An 11,988-nucleotide genomic window follows, 5' to 3' on the forward strand; every position below is an offset into this window, starting at 1 on the left:
AACATTTATTGTTATACTGGGTGAAATGGTCCTTCCATCCTGAGAGTAGCCAGTGAATAATGTGTTCAGAAAAAGGAAAGAAAAAAATCCGACCTCTCTGACAGCTTAAATCCTGTAAAAACTCTGACCAATCTGTTTTTTGCCCACCGAATGGAACGGATTGGTCAGAGGACCAGAGGCTTGGCAGGGGGGAAAGAACCAATCAGATGCCTTCATTTTAAGTCCCGCCCACACCCCCCTCTGTCCCATGCGCGCACTCGTCACGTCTCTCTGCTTCCAGCCTTCTCTCTGCTTCCAGCCCCCGTGTCCGCTTCCCACGGGTCGTCCTCGGCTCAGAGTGTCCCAGTGCAACCCCCCCCCCCGCTCCTCCAGACCGACTGGCAACCGGTGTGCTGGTGCGGGTGACGGTGCTGCGGTCCCCTGCAGGCTCTGGAGCCACGGCTACACCGCAGGGTACGGCGTAGCCTACGGCGTAGAGTACGCAGCGACGTGCACCATTCTGGGTTGGTGTAACGCGGAACCATAAATCAGCCTTCAGTGTGTTCTGTTCTGAACTTCTCTGTTGTCTCATTTTGCTGGGACGTCGGGTCCCTCCGCCGTTCATTGCTGTGTCTAAAAATGATGCGCAGTGCCCACCCAATCAGAAACGGTATAGATATTCTGTGATATTTTTTTATATTCATAAAAAAATATAATTATAAAAAAATAAAGGATCCCCATAACGTTTGGGTGGGCACAATTATATATTATATATTATTCTCATAATATTATGACTTTATTCTCGTAATATTACGACTTTATTCTCATAATATTATGACTTTATTCTCGTTATTTCAATTTTTTTTGTCTTAGTTTGGCCCTAATACTCCGTCGTAGTAAAGGACTGATAAACAATAATATAATTAAAGAGGACAGGAAATAGGAAAGGTTGGACCAGGGGAGCTGCACACGATGGGAGATGTGAGGAGATGCTTTCTGTCTTTGAAGGCTGAACGATGCAGTTCAGAGCCCTTGAAAGTGGGAACTGACTGTGCATAAACCCCATCCTCACACACGCACAGTCATCCCTTTTCACTTTTATCCACAGGCCCATATCATGTTTGGACCAAATGTTTTTAGCTTCAGAAGAGCAATGCAGCGTTTAGCAACGGCCCCGCGGAGTAAGAAGGTTCCAAGTTGGAAGCTCAGCTTTCTTTGTGGAGTTTACTGTGCCGTCTGAAGAAAAGCTCTGCTTCTGGCTACCAAACAATTACCCAAACGGCTCCTCGATACCTTCACTCCTTCATCCAGAGCTACACCCCCTCTACCTTCACTCCTTCATCCAGAGCTACTCTCCCTCTACCATCACTCCTTCATCCAGAGCTACTCTCCCTCTACCTTCACTCCTTCATCCACAGCTACTCTCCCTCTACCTTCACTCCTTCATCCAGAGCTACACTCCCTCTACCTTCACTCCTTCATCCAGAGCTAAACTCCCTCTACCTTCACTCCTTCATCCAGAGCTACTCTCCCTCTACTTTCACTCCTTCATCCAGAGCTACTCTCCCTCTACCTTCACTCCTTCATCCAGAGCTACACTCCCTCTACCTTCACTCCTTCATCCAGAGCTACACTCCCTCTACCTTCACTCCTTCATCCAGAGCTACTCTCCCTCTACCTTCACTCCTTCATCCAGAGCTACACTCCCTCTACCTTCACTCCTTCATCCAGAGCTACTCTCCCTCTACTTTCACTCCTTCATCCAGAGCTACTCTCCCTCTACCTTCACTCCTTCATCCAGAGCTAAACTCCCTCTACCTTCACTCCTTCATCCAGAGCTACTCTCCCTCTACCTTCACTCCTTCATCCAGAGCTGCTCTCCCTCTACCTTCACTCTTTCATCCAGAGCTACTCTCCCTCTACCTTCACTCCTTCATCCAGAGCTACTCTCCCTCTACCTTCACTCCTTCATCCAGAGCTACTCTCCCTCTACCTTCACTCCTTCATCCAGAGCTACTCTCCCTCTACCATCACTCCTTCATCCACAGCTCCTCTCAGCCAGTGAAAGACGCCTGGTTCTTCCACCACAACGTGGTGTGAAATCAGTATCAGACATCATTGTTCCCTGATGGTGGAACGACCTACCAAACTGTCAGATCTGCAGGTCTGGACCTACTTTTAAAGGGGACCTATTATGTAAAACAGGTTTTTTCTTGCTTTAACATATATAAAGTGGTCTCCCCTCAGCCTGCCAACTCAGAGAAGGAGGAAAGCAACCAAATTCTGTAGTGTCTGTACAGCCGCCCGGAGGATCTTTCCAGTGTCATGTGTCCTCTACGAGCCGTTCAGATTCTGCTCCCGTCATTACGTAACGACAGGCGCTGATTTCCATAGGTCTCCTCCGCTGCTGGAACCACGCCCACAACTAACTCCACCGGCTGGAGCTCCGCCATTGTTCATCAGCGGTGGCTGTTTGAACAACGAGGGACAGTAAAAATGAGGTTTTGCATCGACATTTACCCTCATAAAAGGATCAGTGCCAACAGAACGGACCCGGCAACTGCACACAAGTCAGCGTTAAGTGACGTTATTTTTTTATGTTATTTATATTTGTTTACAAGTATGATCTTTGCATGGGCTAAGTATTTAGCTTAGCTCCGGTGTTACTCTGTGTTACGGAGCTCTATTAGTACCGTAATACATTTATTTCTGTTTATGGTTTCAGATCTTCCAAGCACCTGGAGCTGTTCAACGACACCGTCAGAAGAGGCACGGCCCTTCCTTGAGCCAGCAATAGTGCATTAATGTTATTTATATACAACTTATGTTCTTTTATTTTTTTAACAATAAAGTCGCCATTTGTCCCAATGTGTTGGGATTTTTTTACAGTTAACATGGTTCATTTGTCTTGTAACATAAGAAATTAAATGATGAGGAAATAACTGTGGTGTACCTGTTTAGAATTCAATTAAATCTTCCTGTGTGAATTAGTGTGAAGACGAGGTGACCCGTTCCCTCTTCAGGGAACTAAAGGCTGATTTATGGTTCTGTGTTACACCAACGCAGAGCCTACGGCGTAGGGTACGCATTGATTTAACGCAGAACCGTAATTCAGGCTTAAGATCCGTTTACACCGTGTCATAACTGCATGAGAGCGTCCGACTATCACGTGGAGCTGCGTGACATCGGACGCTCTCTGTCCACACTGAAACTGTTAAACTCTCTCTGTCCACACTGAAACTGTTAAACTCTCTCTGTCCACACTGAAACTGTTAAACTCTCTATGTCCATACTGAAACCGTTAAACTCTCTCTGTCCACACTGAAACTGTTAAACTCTCTCTGTCCACACTGAAACTGTTAAACTCTCTCTGTCCACACTGAAACTGTTAAACTCTCTCTGTCCACACTGAAACCGTTAAACTCTCTCTGTCCACACTGAAACCATTAAACTCTCTCTGTCCACACTGAAACCGTTAAACTCTCTCTGTCCACACTGAAACTGTTAAACTCTCTCTGTCCACACTGAAACTGTTAAACTCTCTCTGTCCACACTGAAACCGTTAAACTCTCTCTGTCCACACTGAAACCCTTAAACTCTCTCTGTCCACACTGAAACCCTTAAACTCTCTCTGTCCACACTGAAACCTTTAAACTCTCTCTGTCCACACTGAAACCGTTAAACTCGCGGCCAGTTAGGACAGTCCAATAGAAAATAAAGCAATGGAATTTATTTTGTCACTCAAGCTCGCTCGCATGGGACACGCTTTGTGTATGCAGCTGCTGCTCTGGCCGGAGAGGCTTTGTTCCCTCCCCTGCTACACGTCAATCAGGCAGCCAATCAGCACAGAGCCTCATTATCATAGCCCCGCCCCCTCAGAATCCCTCACAGATAATGGGGTTAGAAGCGGTAAAACTATAGACATGGCCCACAGGCTGAATTTCTGTTTTATGTAGAAAAAACAAGTTTTTGATTGTTTTTAAGACATTCAAGGCCTGTTTAAAATATACATTAAATGCCATAATAGGTCCCCTTTAAGAGCAAGCTAAAGACCCAGCTCTTTAAGGAGCACGTCGGCATCTAGTAAGATGCATGCACTTACGACAAGATGGTGTCTTCTTAGACATAGCTTTCTTATTTAAAAAAAAACATATATATATTCTAGCAGTGGCATGGCAGCACGTGTGTCCAACGGGACTCCCGACAGTCTGACCAGCACTGATCCAGCTGGACCTGAACTATGGGATTTCTTGCTTGTGTTGTTCTCTCAGATGTAAGTCGCTTTGGATAAAGGCGTCTGCTAAATCAGTGGTCTCCAACGCGGGGGTCATTTGGTACATTTGCACAAATCCTCATCAGCAGGTGCTTTTTGCACCTGCTAAAGTGTCGGGAACTTTAGCATTCCCGACACTAGTTTAGTTTTTCAGACACACTTTCTACTGCCATTAAACTTTTACCGTTAAAGTCCAAAGCGCCGGATGTTGACGAGGTCTCGGCGAGTAGCCTTCAAAATGAAAGCACTAAATATCACACATAAAATAAAAGCCTGGCTTTAAATAACGTTAATAAGAAAACAAACATTTATAGAAATACTCATATTAAAGGTAATTTACAATTTCCTTTATTTCATTTTATTTTTTCGAAAATTATGTTGTATTATTTATTATTATTATTATTACTATAGAGAAAATACCACAGTTTTTAATGCCGATCTTGTCATTTTATTTAGTTTCAGCTACACCTTTAGATTGGGCCGTGAAAATATTGTCAGACATTAAACCGGTCCGGTCCAGAAAAGGTTGGAGACCAGTGTGCTAAATGACATTAGTAGTAGTAGTAGTAGTAGTAGTAGTAGTAGTAGTAGCAGTAGCAGTAGTAGCAGTAGCAGTAGTAGTAGCAGTAGTAGTAGTAGTAGCAGTAGCAGTAGTAGTAGCAGTAGCAGCAGCAGCAGTAGCAGTAGCAGTAGTAGTAGTAGTAGTAGTAGCAGTAGCAGTAGTAGCAGTAGCAGTAGCAGTAGCAGTAGCAGCAGTAGCAGTAGCAGTAGCAGCAGCAGCAGTAACAGTAGCAGTAGCAGCAGCAGTAGTAGTAGTAGTAGTAGTAGCAGTAGCAGTAGTAGTAGCAGTAGTAGTAGTAGTAGCAGTAGCAGTAGTAGTAGTAGTAGCAGTAGCAGTAGTAGTAGTAGTAGTAGTAGTAGCAGTAGTAGTAGTAGTAGTAGTAGTAGTAGTAGTAGTAGTAGTAGCAGTAGTAGCAGTAGCAGTAGTAGTAGCAGCAGTAGCAGTAGTAGTAGTAGTAGTAGTAGTAGTAGTAGCAGTAGCAGTAGCAGTAGCAGTAGTAGTAGTAGTAGTAGCAGTAGTAGTAGTAGTAGTAGCAGTAGCAGTAGCAGTAGTAGTAGTAGTAGTCTGTGTTCCTGTGTGTGTTTTCTTGGTGTGGTCCAGTCTCATTCCCGGTGCATACATTGCTCATGTTACCTTGTGATGCCAAACTGTCCTCACGTACAAATGTGCACGTGTCAGTCCCGTGGGAGTCCTGCAGCGAGTAGAAAGAGTGGAGTGCTGTTTCTGTTTTCTGTTGATCCCTGAGCAGTATCTAACTGGTACAGCGGACGGTCGACTGGATGGAAGCTCTGCAGTCTTATTTATGGACAACCAACTGTGCACGTATTCCTAATAGACATAATTTTATAATGCAACAGTTCAGGGCTGGGGGTCGATTCAAATGATTCTTAAGATTCAGAATCGATTATCAAAGACTTGATCCGATTCGATTCCGATATCGATTTGGGTTAGTGTTATTAAAACAGTTTTTTTAGCTGTTGCTTGAATTATATGACTATAGTTCTGCAACATATTAATACTAGTATCATATTGAGATTCAACAGCAAGTATTTTTTGCTTTCACCAACATCATGTGGCAGAATTACCAACCAGATCCAGGGCAGCAAACGTATAAAATCGGTTTTATTTTTTAACACATTCCGTTTAAATTTTTTTCCATGTAACCCCAAAACAGTATATAAAGGAATGAACTATAGACAATTTATGCAATTATAACTGAAAACCTTAATGTTTTCATACCTTTAAAGATATTTAAAGGCAAGAACATTGTGTCCAACAAAACATCCTTTTTTGGGCATAAACAAAAAAAATACCAAAAGTTGTGATGTAATGATGGAAAAAAAAAATCGACAAACGAATCGATTTTTAGGAATTAATATGAGAATCGATTTAGAATCGGAAAATCGATTTTTTTCAACACAGGCCTACAACATTTACATGTTCCATTTTCTTGCTTTTGTAATGTCTTAGTTTTTCTGTGAGGTGACCTTGGGTGTAGAAAGGCTCCAATACATAAAAAGATATATTATTATTATCATTATTATTGTTACATGTGGAACAATTTCAGCAGTTTTGGGTGCACGTGTGGAAGGAGGAGAGGGATGGTCAACACATTCAAACAGCAGTCGGGACACATGTTTGAGCACTCGTGCTGGATTACAATCATTTGCACGGTAATGTTTGCGTCCACATAAACACAAACAGCCATTTCTCACCTCGGCAAAAAGCAAGTCTGCACCGGCCGGTGTTTGTTATGGGATAATATGACCTGAGACTATTTACAAAGACCACACTGGAGCACCCCGACGCTTTATCTCCCTGATCTTTTTAGTGATGAGGAGTTGAGACACACACACACACACGCACGCACACGCGCACGCACACGCACACGCACACGCACACACACACGCACACACACACACACACACACACACACACACACACACACACACACACACACACACACACACACACACACACACACACACACACACACAGCTGCTGCATGCAGCCCGGTTTCTAAGGTGATGGTGCCCCCACAGCGGCCGAGAGGCGCAACTTTTCCTGCTCCTGCTCTCTTCTCCTGATGGTTGGATGGAGGATAGAGAGACCCCTTTCATCAAGCGTGCACACGCTCACGCACGCTCCTCTCCTTCCATCCTGACACAGTGATCAGCCTAATAACTTATTTACCTTCATTAAAGCAGAGATGACAGAGTGCTGCAGGAACACTGTATTTTCATCCATGCCTTTAACAAGCATTCGCACTGAAACGCAGCCTGGTGTCTGCTGGCGTTCAGCCAGATGTCGATGAGGGTTTGATCAAATTCCACTCATTTCCTCTTTCATGCACAGAAACTGATAAGCGACAAATGATGTCCACACGCACGCGCATCTGCGGGGGCGCGCACCGGAGGAGGGACGCAGACATGCAGCATGTCATGGGCCGGAATCTCACAGCCAGCTATGACATGCATTTAAAAAAGATTAAAAAAACATGAGTCTTTGAAGGAAAAGTCGGATTTTGTGCACCGACTGTTTTTTGCAGATGTCCGGCGAGTGCGCGCAACTATGCGCGTCCCCGAGCTGGAGCGGAGTCAGAGTCAAAAGTGGCAGATGATGAAGGAGGAGATGCTTTTTTTTTTGGTCAAATGTTGCACTCCGCATTCATTTTCTTATTACAAACCCCCCGTTTCACAAAGTATGGGATGAAAATACATGATGTATCTCAAGTGCAACTTGGCCATGGCGACATCTCCATGATAACTCAACAAAATCAACAACTAAACAGCAGCCAGCTGCATCGCAGTTGCAGGATTTAACGGCTGAATTAACCAGAGCAAGGCTGGGATTGTTTCCATCCCTCCTGTGGACGGAATGGTGGAGGCTACTTACCGTTATTGATGCATTCCATCCGCCGCTTTTCCACCTCAGGAAATACTCCTCTGTGCGCTGCGTCCCGTTAGGAAAATGTCCATTCCTCCCAAAAGCACAGACACATCTCCAACCGAGGAAATCCGCTCGCTTCCGCGCTGGGAAGGAGCCTTAGAATAAAAAAATAAGACTGGCGCACTTTCTACTCCACAAAACTCGGGTTAATTGAGGTCCAACAATTATAACACAGGCTGAAACAAATTGAGGAAACCCCTCCTCCGCCTTCCATCCAAAACAAGTGCACGTTAATCCCCCAAAATGTAGCGTTTTTTATTCAGAACTATTTGGGAAATGACATTTATCCTGCCACAGAAGAGACCTCACGCTCTGGGTCTTCGGATGTTCACCGGGCTACATCTTATACAGGGGGAATGTTTGATTTCAAGAAAAGGAAAAAAAAAAAAAAGAACAAGAGGGATTTTTCCTCCAAACCCCCCCCCCCTTCCATCGTCTAGCTCCTCACGATCCCGGCTCCACTTGGCTGAGAGCAGCCCGTCCTCTCTCTCCCCCGCTCCGGCGTCCTCTCCGCCGGCATCCGTGGAGCAGAGACGCGCCTAGCGGCCGTGCGGGGAACTGCAGCCCGCCCCGGCGCGCTCTTAAAGGAACACCAGAATCAGAGAGAAAAACAAACTTCTGCAAGTGTTAAACATATATATATACCTAAACATACAGGAAAATTAGAAATATTGTCATAAAGTGAACTGACCAATGCACTTCTTGTACAATATTTGTGATGCATATGTTTTGTTGCATTGTTTTACATTGAGCTGCTTAAAAAAACAAGGAATCTTAAGGCCTCTTCTAAGTAATCTTTTTTTTGTGGAAAGTTGAATAAACATTGGCATAAAGCAGCATATTTACCCTTTCTCATGTTTTTAACAGTATTAAAAACATTAAAAAAAATACCTAAAGGTAATTTAGAACAGCAAAAAATGTGTGAATAAATATGTGCGATTAATATGCGATTTATCGTGAGTTAACTATGGACAACATGCGATTAATCTCAATTAAAAAAATGTATCGTTTGACAGCCCTATATATATATATATATATATATATATATATATATATATATATATATATATATATATATATACACACATACAGGACTGTCTCAGAAAATTTGAATATTGTGATAAAGTTCTTTATTTTCTGTAATGCAATTTAAAAAAACAAAAATGTCATACATTCTGGATTCATTACAAATCAACTGAAATATTGCAAGCATTTTATTATTTTAATATTGCTGATTATGGCTTGAAGTTTAAGATTAAGATTCCCAGAATATTGTAATTTTTTGAGATAGGATATTTGAGTTTTCTTAAGCTGTAAACCAAGGATGAAAAATATTTTTTTAAAACAATCCCTGACGATTGTCACTGCTAAACTTATTGTTTCCTTTTTATTCAAAAATGTTAGAATGGATTAAAACACATAATATACTCAATTGATTATTATATAATTGCATGTTTTAAATTTAGACCATAGAAATGGGGAAAAAAACATGTTTTGTGTGTGTGTGTGCGTGCGTGCGTGCGTGCGTGCGTGCGTGCGTGCGTGCGTGCGTGTGTGTAAAGCTATGATCTGCTGTGTTCTTGTCCTTTCTGGTGTTAAATATGAGATGTATCCTGTTCCTTAACTGAACGAATGAACTGAGATTATCATCTGTGTGAAGATGGTTGAGTGTGAAACTGCTGATCAACACTGACATCACGGTTTTGTTATCAAGATTGTATCAGACTGCGTTTGAGGGAACTGGGGACGTCCTCCTAACTTGTTGTTTTGATGCAGTAAAAATGTATGTGAAATGACCTAGTTGGCTAAGTACACAAAACCACATGCGCACACACTGCATGAAGCTGCAAGAGGGGAGTCAATTTATCGTCCAACTGTATTTTAGTACCCAGGCATGGTGGACCCATTTTGTCCTGGGTTTCGTAAGCTCACCCAGGACAAAAAGTTAAAAATGTGACAAAGATGTTTGTTTGGTTTATTTAGGATCCCCATTATCATTAGCAACAGCATTAGCTATTCTTCCTGGGGTCCGACATTCACACAACACACAAATTAACACTTAATACATAACAGACATACGTTATACATGACAAACGAAACAATAATAGAGATGACAACACACAGGAGAACTAAATCACCATCATTCTCAGACATAAATACATGATCACTTTTCACCTTTATTGTGAAAGGGTTTACACTACCTGTAATTCTATTCAAGAAAATTAAAAGTATACGTAGACCTTTGTCTTATAGATAACCAGCCCGGATTCTTATGCTGCTGGACACCTTAGATATTTAAGGACACAATAGAGTACAATGTGCAGCTTTATTTTGTGTCACTTGTAATTTCTTCACATTCTTAACCGAAGTATTTGACCAAACTACAAAACAATAATCCAGTTGCGACAAAACCAAAGCATTGAAAACCTGTCTGCTAAGCTTCGTGCCTCACTTCGTTGCCTCACTTCGTGCCTCACTTCGTTGCCTCACTTCGTTGCCTAAATTCGTTGCCTCAATTCGTTGCCTCAATTCGTGGCCTCACTTCGTTGCCTCAATTCGTTGCCTCACTTTGTTGCAGCACTTCGTTTCCTCACTTCGTTGCCTCACTTCGTTGCCTCACTTCGTTGCCTCAATTCGTTGCCTCACTGCCTTGCCTCATTTCGTTGCCTCACTTTGTTGCCTCACTTCGTTGCCTCACTTCGTTGCCTCAATTCGTTGCCTCAATTCGTTGCCATACTTCGTTGCCTCAATTCGTTGCCTCAATTCGTTGCCTCACTTCGTTGCCTCAATTCGTTGCCTCATTTCGTTGCCTCACTTCGTTGCCTCAATTCGTTGCCTCACTTCGTTGCAGCACTTCGTTGCCTCACTTCGTTGCCTCACTTCGTTGCCTCACTTCGTTGCCTCACTTCGTTGCCTCACTTCGTTGCCTCACTGCCTTGCCTCATTTCGTTGCCTCACTTTGTTGCCTCACTTCGTTGCCTCACTTCGTTGCCTCAATTCGTTGCCTCAATTCGTTGCCATACTTCGTTGCCTCACTTCGTTGCCTCAATTCGTTGCCTCAATTCGTTGCCTCAATTCGTCGCCTCACTTCGTCGGCTCACTTCGTCGGCTCACTTCGTCGCCTCACTTCGTCGCCTCACTTCGTCGCCTCACTTCGTTGCCTCACTTCGTTGCCTCACTTCGTTGCCTCACTGCCTTGCCTCATTTCGTTGCCTCACTTCGTTGCCTCACTTCGTTGCCTCAATTCGTTGCCTCAATTCGTTGCCATACTTCGTTGCCTCACTTCGTTGCCTCAATTCGTTGCCTCAATTCGTTGCCTCAATTCGTCACCTCACTTCGTCGGCTCACTTCGTCGCCTCAATTCGTCGCCTCAATTCGTCGCCTCACTTCGTCGCCTCAATTCGTCGCCTCAATTCGTCGCCTCACTTCGTCGCCTCAATTCGTCGCCTCATTTCGTCGCCTCATTTCGTCGCCTCATTTCGTCGCCTCACTTCGTTGCCTCACTTCGTTGCCTCACTTCGTCGCCTCACTTCGTCGCCTCATTTTGTTGCCTCACTTCGTTGCCTCACTTCGTTGCCTCAATTCGTTGCCTTATTTCGTTGCCTCACTTCGTTGCCTCACTTCGTTGCCTCAATTTGTTGCCTCAATTTGTTGCCTCAATTCGTTGCCTCATTTCGTTGCCTCATTTCGTTGCCTCACTTCGTCGCCTCACTTCGTCGCCTCACTTCGTCGCCTCACTTCGTCGCCTCACTTCGTCGCCTCAATTCGTCGCCTCAATTCGTCGCCTCATTTTGTCGCCTCACTTCGTCGCCTCACTTCGTCGCCTCAATTCGTCGCCTCAATTCGTCGCCTCATTTTGTTGCCTCACTTCGTTGCCTCACTTCGTTGCCTCACTTCGTTGCCTCACTTCGTTGCCTCACTTCGTTGCCTCACTTCGTTGCCTCACTTCGTTGCCTCACTTCGTTGCCTCAATTCGTTGCCTCAATTCGTTGCCTCATTTCGTTGCCTCACTTCGTTGCCTCAATTCGTTGCCTCAATTCGTTGCCTCAATTCGTTGCCTCATTTCGTTGCCTCACTTCGTCGCCTCACTTCGTCGCCTCACTTCGTCGCCTCACTTCGTCGCCTCACTTCGTCGCCTCACTTCGTCGCCTCACTTCGTCGCCTCACTTCGTCGCCTCACTTCGTCGCCTCAATTCGTCGCCTCATTTTGTCGCCTCATTTCGTC

General features: G+C 44.2%; 1 protein-coding gene across 2 annotated transcripts in view; it reads right to left on the reverse strand.

The window, feature by feature from the left end:
- The window catches only part of nlgn1 (neuroligin 1), a 560,456-nt gene extending 552,347 nt beyond the window's left edge, over positions 1-8,109 (reverse strand). For both annotated transcript variants that reach the window (XM_061737367.1, XM_061737366.1), the window contains exon 1: positions 7,710-8,109. The gene's annotated coding sequence lies outside the window, so the exon portion shown is untranslated. The remainder of the gene's footprint in view (positions 1-7,709) is intronic.
- Positions 8,110-11,988: the final 3,879 nt, after the last annotated feature.

This window comes from Cololabis saira, chromosome 13, assembly GCF_033807715.1.
Source record: "Cololabis saira isolate AMF1-May2022 chromosome 13, fColSai1.1, whole genome shotgun sequence".
In the NCBI taxonomy this organism is placed as follows: Eukaryota; Metazoa; Chordata; class Actinopteri; order Beloniformes; family Belonidae; genus Cololabis; species Cololabis saira.